We start from the raw sequence: 14730 nt of genomic DNA, 5'->3' as shown, positions 1-14730 counted from the left end.
ATTTGCTGTTTACAATCACATGAGCAGTCATGATCTGAATTTAAATACTGATTCATTCATTTTGAATTTTTATGCCTAGAAGAAGCCTGCCAAGGTGAAAGCTTGTATTGCTGTTTTGTCGTTTTATTTTTGTTTGGTGCTATTCTCTGCTTTTTGTAAATCTTTGCTGAAACATGCACCTTCTGGCTATTCCATGGACTTTTTGGTTCCTTTTAAATTTAGTATCGCGCCCCACCCCACATGAAATTGGTAAAATTTAATTGAGCCTTGTGGCTAACAAGATAAACAAAACAGAGATAAAGTATGGAAACACTGGATAAAAAACAGAAATCCTAACACACTACAAAATCATAGGCAACTCCACAACCACATAAAAACAAACAACCAATGAGAAAAAAAAGACTACTACCTAAAACTCCAATCCAATAATAGAAATAATACCAAACAATTCTGGACAGGTATCCCTTCACTCCTAAACCCTGCCAGTAAGGCCAGACATTCTCCATTTCCTAATATAAATAACTCAGATATAGCCACACTCTCTTCAGCAACCACTTCATCAACATTATATCTAATATTACATCCAAATTTACCCAAAACCATACAGACTCATGCTCTTTTGCCCAACTCCTACAGATTCCCCCATCACCACCCCCTCGGTCTAACCATGATTCTACTGATCTAACCAATTTCTGTACACTCTCCTTTAACTTAAATCACATTCCCACTACAACCATAAAATGCTTACTCTTCAAATTTAAATCAGACTCTAATGCAACAGATGATTTACCCACAGACTTCCTAAGACTTGATGCAGAAGCTATAGCCTACCCAATTAGCATTCTCATAAATGTAGCCATCCTCGAATCCTACATCCCAAACTTCTGGAAAGTGGAACATATACTACCCCTGCATAAAGGTGGCGACTCCACAGATCTCTTCAACTACCACCCAATTGCCATTCTCTCCCCCCTTTCTAAGATTCTTGAAAAATATATTCAGACTCATCTTATCAATTTTCTCACCAACAATCAAAGTCTGTCTATTGCTCAGCATGGTTTTAAGCCAGGTCACATCACAATGACTGCCATTATCTCCTTCATGGATGCAATCAATAAAGCTAGGGACTCTGTGTCTCATCCACCTTTTTAGACCTCTCTAAAGCCTTTGATACCATTTCTTATCCCCTTCTTCTCAGCCAAATCTTACAAACAGGTCTGTCCTCCCCATCAGTTAATTGGTTCTCAAGCTATTTATCAAATAGAAAACAAGCTGTGAAATGGAACTCTTCCGTCTCTTCCTATCTCCCTAATCCTACAGGGGTACCCAGGTTTACATATTGGGACCCCTACTTTCCAGCATCTTCTTAATAGGCTTCACTTATCTCTTACTCATGGCTCTCTTATTCAATATGTCGATGAATCTGCAATCATCTGCACTGCTGATTCTATTCCGAAGCTGTAACACATTACTCAACTAGCATTCTCATTTATTGAAAATTGGCTTACCAAAAATCATCTGTTACTCAAGCCCAATAAAACCAAGCTACTATTTTTTACCCCTACGTCATGCACCCCATTAGATAAAGACCAACTTTCTATACTCTTCTACAACAAAACACCAATTGAACTTGTCTCTCACACTAAACTTCTAGGTATTATAATTGATGAACACCTCAAATTCGATCTTCATGTCCATCACAACATCAAAAAATCTCGCCAAAATCTGGGCCTTCTATACAGACACAAACACTTCCTTACCCCCCTACAAAAATGACCCTAGCCATCACCTGTCATCTACCTTCTGTAACCTACGGTGCCCCACTACTCACAAACTTAACCTCTAACCTAAAGTCTAAACTAGAAACCTGCTACAATGAAACTGCTAGATTTGCAACAAATGCCTCCTATTCTACCCAACACTGCTTAGCATTACGCTGTCTTAACTGATTAGAATTACCACACTATCTCTTCTACACACAACTAATGACAGTATATAAAATTATACACAAACCATTTTTATGTCCTGCCCTCTCCTCCCTTTTCACCATGTACCAACCCAATAGATCACATAGGTCTGAAAATCAACATTTACAATAAATTCATAAACCAAAACTTCCACCTGGGAAGCTTTTATACTCCTATATTATTGCCAAAAAGTATAAATCTCTTCCTATAACTCTCAGATCCAGTCCAAGTATTACAATTTTAAAAATGTCTTTGTTCAACTACCTATCTTCCATCTGGAGCTGTAACTGCTCCACATCCCCCTCCTTCAAGACCTGACCTCCTCCTTCTCTTTTTACCTACTCTTCCCATTAACTCTTCTAGGCTGTTATTTAGACATATTGACAACATTTCTCTTGCTAACTGCCTAAATGATATCTTATATAAAATGATCTATGCAATACAGTTCAAATTGTTTATATATGTCTTTTTTAACTATATAAGTATGCATACTGTGATAATCTGTGCAACTCAACTTAATTGTTCAGGTTTCTATATGTACATTTATGTCTTTTTCATTTAACTATATAGTATATATACTTTCATATTCTGTACATCTTAACTTAATTGTTCATGCTTGTAATGTGTACTTGGAGCTTTTCTCTCTGGGCCTCCACTCAAAATGGGCTGTTATGGCCCAGTGGACTCTCCCAGTAATCAAATGTCAATAAACATATATATGTGTGTGTGTGTGTGTGTGTGTGTGTGTGTGTGTGTGTGTGTGTGTGTGTGTGTGTGTGTGTGTGTGTGCGTGTGTGTGTGTGTGTGTGTGTGTGTGTGTCTCTAATATATATATATATATATATATATATATATGTATATATATATATATATATATACATATATATATATATATATATATATATATATATATAATCTATGACAGATGATTGAGGTTTCAGAAACTTGAAATTCAAATGGTTGAGACCATATGTTCGAGTTTCCAAAAACTCAAACATCAAAAACCACAAAAATCTACTTTTGCTTATATTTATGGAAGGGGACAAGCCCTCCTGCATTCCCCACAGCCCCTGCAAATTACAAATACCAACTCTGAGATCACACTACACTGAAGAGTAGGGTAAAATTCCTGAACCTCTCTGTACCGTGATCTCCATTCAAAAGCTTCAAGTTTTCAAAAACTCCATCATATGGTCTCGACCATATGAATTTTGAATTTCTGAAAACTCGATCAACTGATAGGAAGATATATATATATATATATATATATATATATATATATATATATATATATATATATATATATATATATAAAATTTATTATTTATAAATAATAAAAAATATATATATATATGTGTGTGTGTGTGTGTGTGTGTGTGTGTGTGTGTGTGTGTGTGTGTGTGTGTGTGTGTGTGTGCAAGTATGAGCTGAATTACTTCATAAGGGGGTGTGGCATGCTTGCTGTAAGCTCATTTGAGCTCTGTGGCTTATGTTTGCCCTTAGCTAAGCTTAGCTAAGCACAGCTAAGGAAGGGGGTGTGTTTGAGGCTGTAATGTCTTATTTCATGATTCACATCCAGGGAGAGCCATTTCTGCTTCAAAGCGCTTACATTAGCTAAAAGTGTGTGCACAGTGCACAGTGGGCCAAAAAAAAAAAAAAAAAAACAAAGGAAATAGCAGAACTGTATACATTTGAGCACCGGGTATGCGCTGCTCACCTCGGGGCTTAAATAGGGAGAAAGTGGGAAGGGGAAACAGCAGTAGGAAGGCAATCAAGGAGAACTAGCAAAGCTAGCAGGTGGAATGTATCAGAATCAGCCAATTACACATACAGCAGCCCAGCACACACTAATATAAAGTATGCAAACACCCTACAGGCTGTTTTTTCCAACAAACTCTACACCACCGGTGTACACAGACAGGGGATTTTTAACTGGCAAAAATAACTAAATATGTTAGTGGCTGCTGCTGCTTTACTCAATCAATATGTGCTAGAGACTGTGGGTGGTGAGGAAGAGAATGCTGACAACTGACTCACAGTGAGGAGGAGGAGAAGAGTGTACAGACCCAGGGTAACCTACCAGAACCTACATGAGCTGGAGATAGTAGAGCACTATAGGGTGGACTGGGGCATTCTACAGCAAATCGTTGAGGTGTGCCGGCCATGCCTTACACACAGAACTAATAGAGGGGAACCCATCCCAATGAATACCAAGGTATATCTAGGCTTACGAATACTAGCCGCAAGTACCTTCCAAAGACCAGCTAGGGACATCATGGGAGTCTCACAGGCATCAGCATCCAGGATACTCCACCAGTTCACAGATGCCATGACAACATGCCAATGAGCACATATATTTCCCCACTGCCTGTGAGGCACTAACCACATGTATGTGTCTCTTCCACCATATAGCAGAATACCCTGAAGTAGTTGGTGCTATAGACTGCATGCACATCCACATCAAAGCACCACCCGGTGAGTGGGGCATGGTCTACATAAACCGCAAGGGCTTCCCCTCAATCAACTGCCAGGTCATGTGCAATGCCCAGGGCATTATCATGAATGTATGTGCTGGCATCTCTGGAAGCTATCACGACTCCCACATCTGGCATCGCTCACAGCTGTATCGGGTGTTTGCCTGGAGACATCCCATATGGTCATCTAGTGGGGTATGCTGGCTATGCACTGGAGCCATGGCTGATGAAACCCATCAGAAATGCACACACACTCAAACAAGAACACCATAATGAGGCACACGCACAAACCAGGATCATTGTAGAGCATGTGCTTGGCATGCTCAAGTCACGGTTCCACTGCCTTGACATATCTGGTGGAGCCTTGCAGTACTATCCAGCTACATGTACACAAGTGTTCATAGTATGTGCCATGCTACACAATATGATCCTGCAGAAACAGCTGCAGCAGGAACAGCATGGGGCAGGGCCACACAGCCTCCCACCATTGCCAAGGCCACCACAGGCACAGAGGGACTTGGAGGTGGAACATCCTGAACCTTCCCCTGTAGGCAGAAGGAGGCGTACACAGTATGCCCAGGCGTTTGAAAAGAGGCAACGTATAGCAAACACATTGACAGTGTAGGGACCCAGGGACTGATACCTCTCTCTAACTCACACAGTTAGTAAAAGAGATGTCAAACATGACACTACCTGAGACTTACCATGTACAGGGAGTGTACTATATCCATCCAACATAGTCAACCCTCCACCACTGTCCTCAATACTGGCCCAACAACAAGGTAAGTCACTCTTCCTATCAGTTATTGAATGGAGTAGTATGTTCTCATACTTACATGTATGATATGGATGCAAGCATGCAAGGGAATTAGGTACCTGAATGGGATAGCAGCAGACAGCTATATGGGACATCAAGAAATTCATAACAAATACTGCTGTCAACGTACTAGGCAGCACTACACAAGGTGACATCCCCCACTGTTGTACATCTGATGGCTCAAACAACTGTGGGTGTGAATAGGTCACACACATGGATGTCAGTGAGCGTCACATATCCACCACCAGCCTCACCCAGCAGGACAGGTATAGATGAGCATGAAGAAAGGCTGGGCTAAGGCCCTCAAATGATGGCAATGGTGAACAGCCCCCCCCCCCACCAGACCTACACAGACATACTACAACAGGTCTGCCAGCTGCATTCCAGTTCTGAAGGGTAAGAAATTTGAAACTGAAATATATGCTATTACGATCTAACATGTACTCTACTGATATGCCTCCTGTCTGCATGACAAGTCACAATACAATATGAAATGGAAGCCAACAGAGTAAATAAAATACCAGTACAGTAATTTCAAATGTTAAAGTCTACCCCACACACACACACACACACACACACACACAATCCTATGTAGAAATGCAGTAACAGATGGCCTGCAGCACTCTCAGATGGCCTATAGTCCTCTGGCAAAGGCCCATGCCTCGCCCATTGTGCCAATGTATGGAATGTCAGGGGGTCCCAACTAACAACCTAACAGTAAACAGAAAAGAAATGCAAGGCCATGTTGACAAATGCCAGTAATATGCCTCCCCATGTCCTACTGCAAGGGCTGTGGATCAGGCCATAAATACTACTGGGATAAAGGCCCAACTATAGAGATACTTCTGAGATATTGCTTACATAATGTTAGGTGGAGGAGAGAATAACAGAAGGGGGGAGTGTAGAAGCATGGATGTCATGGAGTGTATGAAGTCTGAAACTCTAATGTCTGCCCATACTACTTCCGACTGCAAACCCATGAATGAATAGACACAAAACCACTTGTAAACCACAATGTGAGGGTAAACTGACGAGATATATGATTCCTGCCTCTGGATAACCTGGGTGTATCTGTACAGCTGAGAGGTATGGCCCCAGCAAGATATGGCCATTCCTTGAAGTTAAGAAAAGCACAAGGAGGATAACCCCAGCCAGCACACTAACAAGGTGCTGCACTATTTACACAGAACCAGCAGTCTATTGTCTGTAGCTACCCCTCCACAATGGCAGGTGTGTGACAAAATGCAGTCTATATGCCTCAAAATATTGGTCTCAGCAGCATTCATCTCTTATTTCCTGGTAAATGACTGTGAGCAAAGAATGATAACTGTCAGTAGTCAATGATATGACACATCACAGTGTAAAACAGTACATATGTCAGAATATCTACGCTACAACCAAACATGCCACACAAGCAGCACAGATTGCAATAGTTACAGTATCCCCTGTATGTTAAGCCCATTGTGTCTTCATATTGGCACCCTATCTACAGATACCCTGCAGAAACAGTTTGCTAGGTGTAGCTGTAGCACACAAAACCCTGAACTGGAGTCCAACCCTCCCTGGAATGGATGCACACACTCAATATAGAAGGTCATACTGGGCATGCTCCTACACTTAGAGAAATGAAGCCCATGTCTCACAACACAGTGGACTACAGTTATTGGTCATTTGCAGCTGCCTGTGAGCACACACCAAACTGTACACCATTGACACACATACATTGGATAGGAATACATGCACATATCTTAGGCAAACACATTATAATATGTCAAACGTACACACAGAGACATGGGGAAGAGAAAGCCAGATAACAACAGAGAGAACACCATTATTAGGCCTGTCCCACCCACTACATATTCCATTGGCCTATATCACATGATGTGCTGATGTCATTCACTGTAGAAATACCTTTGGTTAGCCCTCAGCCCTATAGTGTCAGTGGTGCTTCTGATTACTGTGTAACACTACAGTACAAATTGCTATCCATGTAGCAGTTGTGATCTGAGTCCTGTCAAATGTAAAGTTTTGTGTGAGTGTGTGTTTCTAGATGAATGTGGTTGAGGCCATTCACACTCACTAAATCTCATGTACTCCTCCTTTAGCTTTGCTGCTGATGTGACTCACCTTCTAAGATACCTATGGACAGTTCTCCAACATATAAGCTCTGTGGTGCTTGCGATAACTGTGTAATACTGTAGTGTAGCAAACTAGATAGATAGGAGTTCTTATCCTGGCAACTGTATAAATGTGAATGTTTGTGTGAGAGAGTGTATGTATCCTTGTAGAAACCTGCTTTTGTGGTAATTCACACTTACAACACTTGCCTTACCCTTCCTTTACCACTGCTGCTGATGTCACTCAACTTCAAAGATACCTTGGCACAACTCTCCTATAGCATGTGTGATAAATGTGGAACAATGTAGTAACAATGACTACATAGGTATGGGTTTGAATCCCATCCCTAGCAAGTGTTTGTGTGTGTACATATGTATGACCACAACTCAAAGATTTTGGCCCCATTTATACCCAGTACATCTATCATTGTCTGACTTTAGCAGTCCTGCAGATATCATCCACCTTAGAAGTACCTGTTGCCACCCTGACACTATGTAAGGGCAGTGGTGCATGCGTTAAAACATGTAACCTATTGGTCCCAAAAGATTGTTACATAGAAGTTTGAAACTCACTCCTGACAAATGCAAATGTATTGTTGTTGTGTATTTTGGCTTATCCCATTTAGGGGTCACCACAGTGGAACTCCGGTCTGCTAATGTTTGGTAGTGGATTTTTACGTGCTGAGTTACCAGCCCCAATGCACAACCTTCAATGAAGGCACGCCCATTCATGCATGCCTCCACACAGAAGACGCTCTAGCTGAGAATCGAACGCGACAACGTCTTGCTGTGAGGCGACAACACTACCGCAGCACCACTACCGCGGGTTACCGACCAACAAATGCAAATATGTGTGTGTAGGGTAAAATACTTTTTTGGAATCTCTCACCCACTACATCACCCAATGCCACTATTTACAAGGGATGGTGATGTTCCTCCCCTTAGAAGTACCTTGGGACAACATCCATCAAATAAGCTTTGTAGCACATGCAATAAATGTGGCACGATGTAGTAGCCATACATAGCTAGGTTGGAGTTTGAATCTCAGTACTGGCAAGTGTGTGTTATCAGTATCCTGTGTGGGGGTTGGTGTGATTGTGTAATAACAGGAGCCAGTAAGGGAATAGGTTTTGCTAAATTATTATGTTGAGGACCTAGTATATATCACAATGTCCACATTACAAGGCCAACAGATGTCAAACACTGGAGAGCTTGGTGTAGACAATCCGCAGCCCTAAATGTGACAGAATGGATCAGTGAACAATATAGCCAACCCTTTTATTACTCAGAGACCACTCTCCACCCACATATCATACACAAACACACTTGGCTAGGCAACAACCACTATATTGGTAGTTCGCCTGCATATTGCCTCACAGATAGTACCCATGGTGTGATAGCAGTGGACTATATGCCTGTTGAGCACAACAGTGCCACTGACATCAGAAAGTACTTTGATGTGTTACATCTCCTGAGTGTGTGTTATCCAACAAGTAAAAGTACATGGTACCCTGTTCCATCCCCTCAGTAGCCCAATAAATGTGCTTAGTGGCACTTTTGCCATGTTCCCCACTGGATGCCTGCAACAACTATAGAGTCTGCAAATGTACCCCACAAAGGGAATACCATGCCTTATACACATGTCATGTATGTACAGACACCACTAACTTCACTGAATACCCGTATCATACTGTCAATGTAGGTGCAATCATGACCTCAGTTACATAGCCATGTCTCACCAAATGAGGTCAGGAATGCTACATCAGAAGATATCAATCTGTCCACACAACATGCCCCAGAGACCTCAAGCGCACTTCCACACATCAAAGAACATGTATGTGAGACGTGCGCAAACCAGACACTGTCCATGTTATGGAATATAGATCACATACATGGGAAGCATTGCACATCACTGGCCACCCACAATAGAAACTTGGATGAGTGGATGGGGAATACAATAACCACCCCTGAGGACCACTCCAGTAACTATACCCCTGAGCCACACTAGAGACTATTGTCATGTGGCCTGATGCCAAGGTATTCCCTTAGACTAGCCTTGTAGAGCCTTCAGACCCATTCACCTACTGCACACATATGAAGCAATGAACCTATGGATCTCAGTACTGGCAAGTGTGTGTGTGTGTGTGTGTGTGTGTGTGTGTGTGTGTGTGTGTGTGTGTGTGTGTGTGTGTGTGTGTGTGTGTGCACGTGTGTGCATGTGTGTGCGTGTGTGCATGTGTGTGTGTGTGTGTGTGTGTGTGTGTGTGTGTGTGTGTGTGTGTGTGTGTGTGTGTGTGAGTATGTGTGTGTGTGTGTGTGTGTGTGTGTGTGTGTGTGTGTGTGTGTGTGTGTGTGTACAGTAATCACAGTGTAAACAAAAGCAGAACGAACCAAGACACCGTGTACTGAATGAAACAGCTTCAAAAGTGCACCAAACATCCACTTTATTGAATAAAAGAAAAATACACAATCCTCTGTGAGCGCTTTCATTTAGCCAATGCTTATATACATATATAAGAAAATAACATTTACATGGGATATCAACATGGAATATATGAATTATTTGGATATACATCTCATGAAAAGATTATATTAATCAAGCCTATGTAGCCTATGTAGCAGTCCTTCATTGTAAAGAATCTTATTCTAATTGTGTTCTACACTATAGTAGTTGCCATCTGGAGCACCAAAAGAAATCCGTTGTCAAAGGGCAGTTGGTAAGGGCAGACCGGATGGTAACTAACTTAGATCAGTTTGAAGAAGAATGTAATTTCTAGTACACTATGTTCCTAAACAGGGAATACCCTGAAGTTTTAGTTGCCACATTAATACAAGAAGTCACTTTCAAAAGAATGAATGGGCATTTTAAACCTATCCTAGATAAACAGAGTTCAGGACAGGTGTCCAGTGATTCCACCAATTTAAATAATGGGAGTTTTAATAATAATGAAATTAGTATTGTAACAAATGACAATGATTTTTCTAGACCTTTAGTACTTACTTTCTCACAAGATTACAACATCATCAGAGATATAATACTGAATAATTGGACAATTTTACTTGAAGATCCTCACTGTAGGAATCATATCAGTGAGAAACCTAAGATAGTCTATAGGAAAGGTAGAAGCTTCAAAGATATTTTAAAGCATACCCATTATTCATCTGGAAACAGTAATATAGACATGCATAAGTGTGGCGCATGTCATTGGTGCCATAAAATAAATATAGGGGAATATTTCCATTTAAGGAAGAGAAAGTTTTATTTACATAGTAGATACAACTGTAAATCAAAAGCAGTTGTATATTTAGGTACATGTAACTCATGCTCAATGTTCTATATAGGGAAAACAGAGAGACAGTTGGCCCAAAGAATATATGAGCATGAATATGCTATTAAGAAAAACAGACTTAATAATGCTTTAGCAAAACATGTCTGTGAATATAAAGATCATCAATTTTTTTTTATGACTATTGATCATGTAGACATTGATGACAAAAAACCCTTGGGCTTGCACTTAGAGCTGAAGGAACTAAAATGGCAAATAAGAACAGAAGCCGGCATTTGGCCAGGAATAAATGAGCGGAGCTCAATAGCCCCAGTGTTAAAACTAAAAGCATTACAGAGAAATAAAATTGGATAATTCACACAATACTACATTTATTTTATCTAGTATTTTAGCTTAGAATGTATTTCACAGTGCCCAAGTTACATTTTTATTTATGTATAAACATAGTGCTTGGTTAATCATATGGAAAATAGACTTATAAGGGATTAATTTAGGATAAAGTTTTTATGTATTGTTTTATGTATAAGAAGTATGTATTTATGATAGTTATTTATTAATTTTTGAAAGATAACTTGACTAGTAATAATGTTTTAGATTTTTTATCATATAATTATGGTTCGTATTAATTGTATCATATTGCATATTCTCTTCTCCTTATTTATACATATATTTTCTTCATATATATATATACATATATATATATATATATATATATATATATATATATATATATATATATATATATATATTCTCTTTTTTCTTATACATATATATTTCTCTTTATACATATGTATTTTTCATATATATATATATATATATATATGTATATATATATATATATATATATATATATATATATATATATATATATATATATATTCATATTTTTAAAGATATATTTTTTAAGATATTTTTCATGCATTCTGAAAGTTTGTTGTAAGAATATTTTGAATCATGAGCACAGTATGTTTTTTTATGACCTTGTTTATGATCCTATGTGTTTTTGAATTTCAAGGCTCTGCTTAAGAGATGGATTTCTTCAAGTTAGCAGTGACTTTCAGTCACCATTTGTAATATGAGTAGTGAGCAGAATACAAGTATGAATTAGGGTATTAGTTAATAAGCAATTTGGTTTAATTAAATAATTAGGGCTTGTTTAAAGGATGTGATGTAGTAACTGTTTAATTGTCTGAGGAAGTTTAGCATTGGCTAAATGAAAGTGCTCACAGAGCATTGTGTATTTTTCTTTTATTCAATAAAGTGGATGTTCAGTGCACTTTTGAAGCTGTTTCATTCAGTACACGGTGTCTTAGTTCATTCGGCTTTTGTTTATTTTGGTTGTTATTTTGTGTTCATTCCATCAGTAATCCCAGTGTGTTTGGTTGATGACTATCCCCTGTGACTGTGGTTATTAGCAATCGGAGGTGTGTCCAAACCAGAACATGTACCATTCTCCATTCTACAACAGATGTACATCAACATGTACCTATGTACAAGCCACAGCAGTATAATCTGAGGCATATGCAATCATTCTGTTACAGACCAGGAATTACCATGCACATACTGTACCCTGTCTATGACATGGTGTATGTGTCACCACACTGCCATACCCTGTGGTCTTGCTGCAGGGCCACCTCCTGGTGACACACAGATGCCTAGAATGGACATGGGATACAGCATGTGAGAACACATTCACTCAGCACTTCGCTTGTGGGGGGAGAGAGGGGTAAAGCTGGCACAGAAAATATTGCCAAGACTGTGGCCAATAGCAGGGGACCATCACATTGTCTCCCAGTGTTTGGAGGACAGTGCCTGGGTTCTGTTGGCTCTGACTAGTACCATGCATTCATGTACCTGTTTGTACAGTGCCTATGTGTATGATTCCACAGTCATGCAGCTACATCCCATTGCCATGGGTACAGTGAAGACATCCACCACTGTTTTCATGGCTACAAAGTCAGCTTTGGAGAGTTTTTGCAGGTGGTTATCTTTGTGGGGGTGTGGCTGACATGTTGTGCTCCATGTTGATTACAGCCTGTGTGAATCTCACCATGCAGGGACTGATATCCAGGGATGAGCAATGGTCCCATATTTAAGTGGTCAACACAGGTCATGGTTGTTGCATCCTCACCATGGGTCAGTATGAGCTTGTCTAGGGCAATGGAAATGATGAATTCCAGAAATGTTGGGCCACTGTACTAGCACCTGGCTACATTCCTCAGGTAAAGGAGGGGCAGTTGAAGACTCATACTATGTCAGTGTTGCATTGCACCATCAGAGATGGCAGGGTGTTGAGGAATGTGCACTATCTGTCTAGGGACATAGATGTGAACCCATAGCAGGCTATGGTCTGGATAGCACCATTACCCCAAGGCAGTTGTACTGGAAGTATCTCCACTGCATTATGATGGAGTGCTAATCTGGAGGTTTTCCCATCCATAATGAATGTGGAGAAACCACCACCTGTGGAGGTGTGGTGTAGTCCATGTTTGGGGGCTGAGAGCTGTGGATACTGCAGGCTGTTGTCTGCTGCTGTAAACCACCTCTCTATCACAGCAGACATGTGTCCTCCACTCTAACGACTGCTGTGAGTGACTGCATCCTGACAGATGTCCACTGTTGAGCAACATGACCCTCAGATTACATACATGTGTAGCTGTTATTGTGGTAATAACATTAGGAACACTGCCTAATAAGGCACCATAGGGGTGGCAAGACACTTGCAGTGGTTAGCATTGTCACCTCACAGCAAGAGGTTTTCCAGTTTGATCCTCGGCTGGGGTGCCTTCTGTGTGGAGTCTGCATGTCCTCCCTGTGGTCGCGTGGGTTTCCTCGGGGTGCTCCGGTTTCCTCCCACATCCCAAAGACATGCAGTAAGTCGATTGGACACTCTAAATTGGCCCTAGGTGTGAGTGTGTGCATGTTTGTGCCTTCTGTGGAAGGTTGGGCGCTGGGCTGGCAACTCGACACTGTAAAACTCCACTGCCAATCATGAGTGGACAGGTGATCTGCTGTGGCGACCCCTAACCGGGAAAAGCTGAAAGAAGAAGAAGAAGAAGAAGGGGTGGCAAGACAGTTAGTACCTGGCAACCCAGTGGTGACATAGGTTCATAGGTTCATAGGTTCATACTAGGCTATCTGCCCTAGGGCATTTATAAGCCTAGCCAGAGTGTGTTTGGCTTTCGCCACCCATTTTAAATTAATTTTGCTATGCCCTTTTTTGAGGTTAGTATACTGTGCCTCTGTCTAACAGTGACGCAGAAGTGATACCCAGGGTAAACCTACGATCTCCCATCCACTCATCAAGATTCCTCTTGAAGAGAGTCAATGAGGGACTCTGCCTAACCTGGACTGGGATTTTATTCCAGAGTGAAGGGAGCCTCTGGGTTATAAATCTGTCCCTCCAGCATATCCTATTTATTTCAGTGCTGAGGTTCAAGTCTCTCGAGCGCGTAGCTCGATGGGATTTGGATTTTCTGAGGTGCAGCATGTCCATTAATTCCGGGTTGGACATGGCTTTATATGCCAGGCACAGATCGCCTCTGAGCAGGCGGTATGCCACTGAGTAGAGCTGGAGTTTCTTTAACCGGGCAGCATATGGCATCTATTTGAGCCCTTTGATCCTCTTGGTGAGGTACTTTTGGGGTCTTTCCAGTTGCTGCAGGTGTCTGGTAAGGTACATCCCAAAAGGGGCATTGTACTCAATTATGGGCCTGATGAGGGATGAGTAAAGAGGCACGATGACCTCCCCTGATCTAGATGTGAATCCCTTCATGATTAGGTGGGTTATATAAAATGTTTTTCTAACGACTTTGGCCACGTGGTTGTCAAATGAGAGATTGCTATCAACTTGGGTCCCCAGGTCCCTAATTACTTCTTCTGTACTTAATGGATTACCACCTATGTGGTAATTTGTGGGCACTTTGTTTTTGCCAAAGGGGATGACTATACACTTTTTGGCGTTGAGCTTGAGGCCATGGCTCTGGCACCAGTTGTCTGTTTCTATGAAGCCCTTTTGGAGGATGCTTGTGTCGGCTGGAGAGTCGATTATGATGCCCAGTTTGCAGT

Source organism: Protopterus annectens, chromosome 7.part0 (assembly GCF_019279795.1).
Source record: "Protopterus annectens isolate FY-2018-M chromosome 7.part0, PAN1.0, whole genome shotgun sequence".
In the NCBI taxonomy this organism is placed as follows: domain Eukaryota; kingdom Metazoa; phylum Chordata; order Ceratodontiformes; family Protopteridae; genus Protopterus; species Protopterus annectens.
This window is presented reverse-complemented; position numbering follows the sequence as displayed.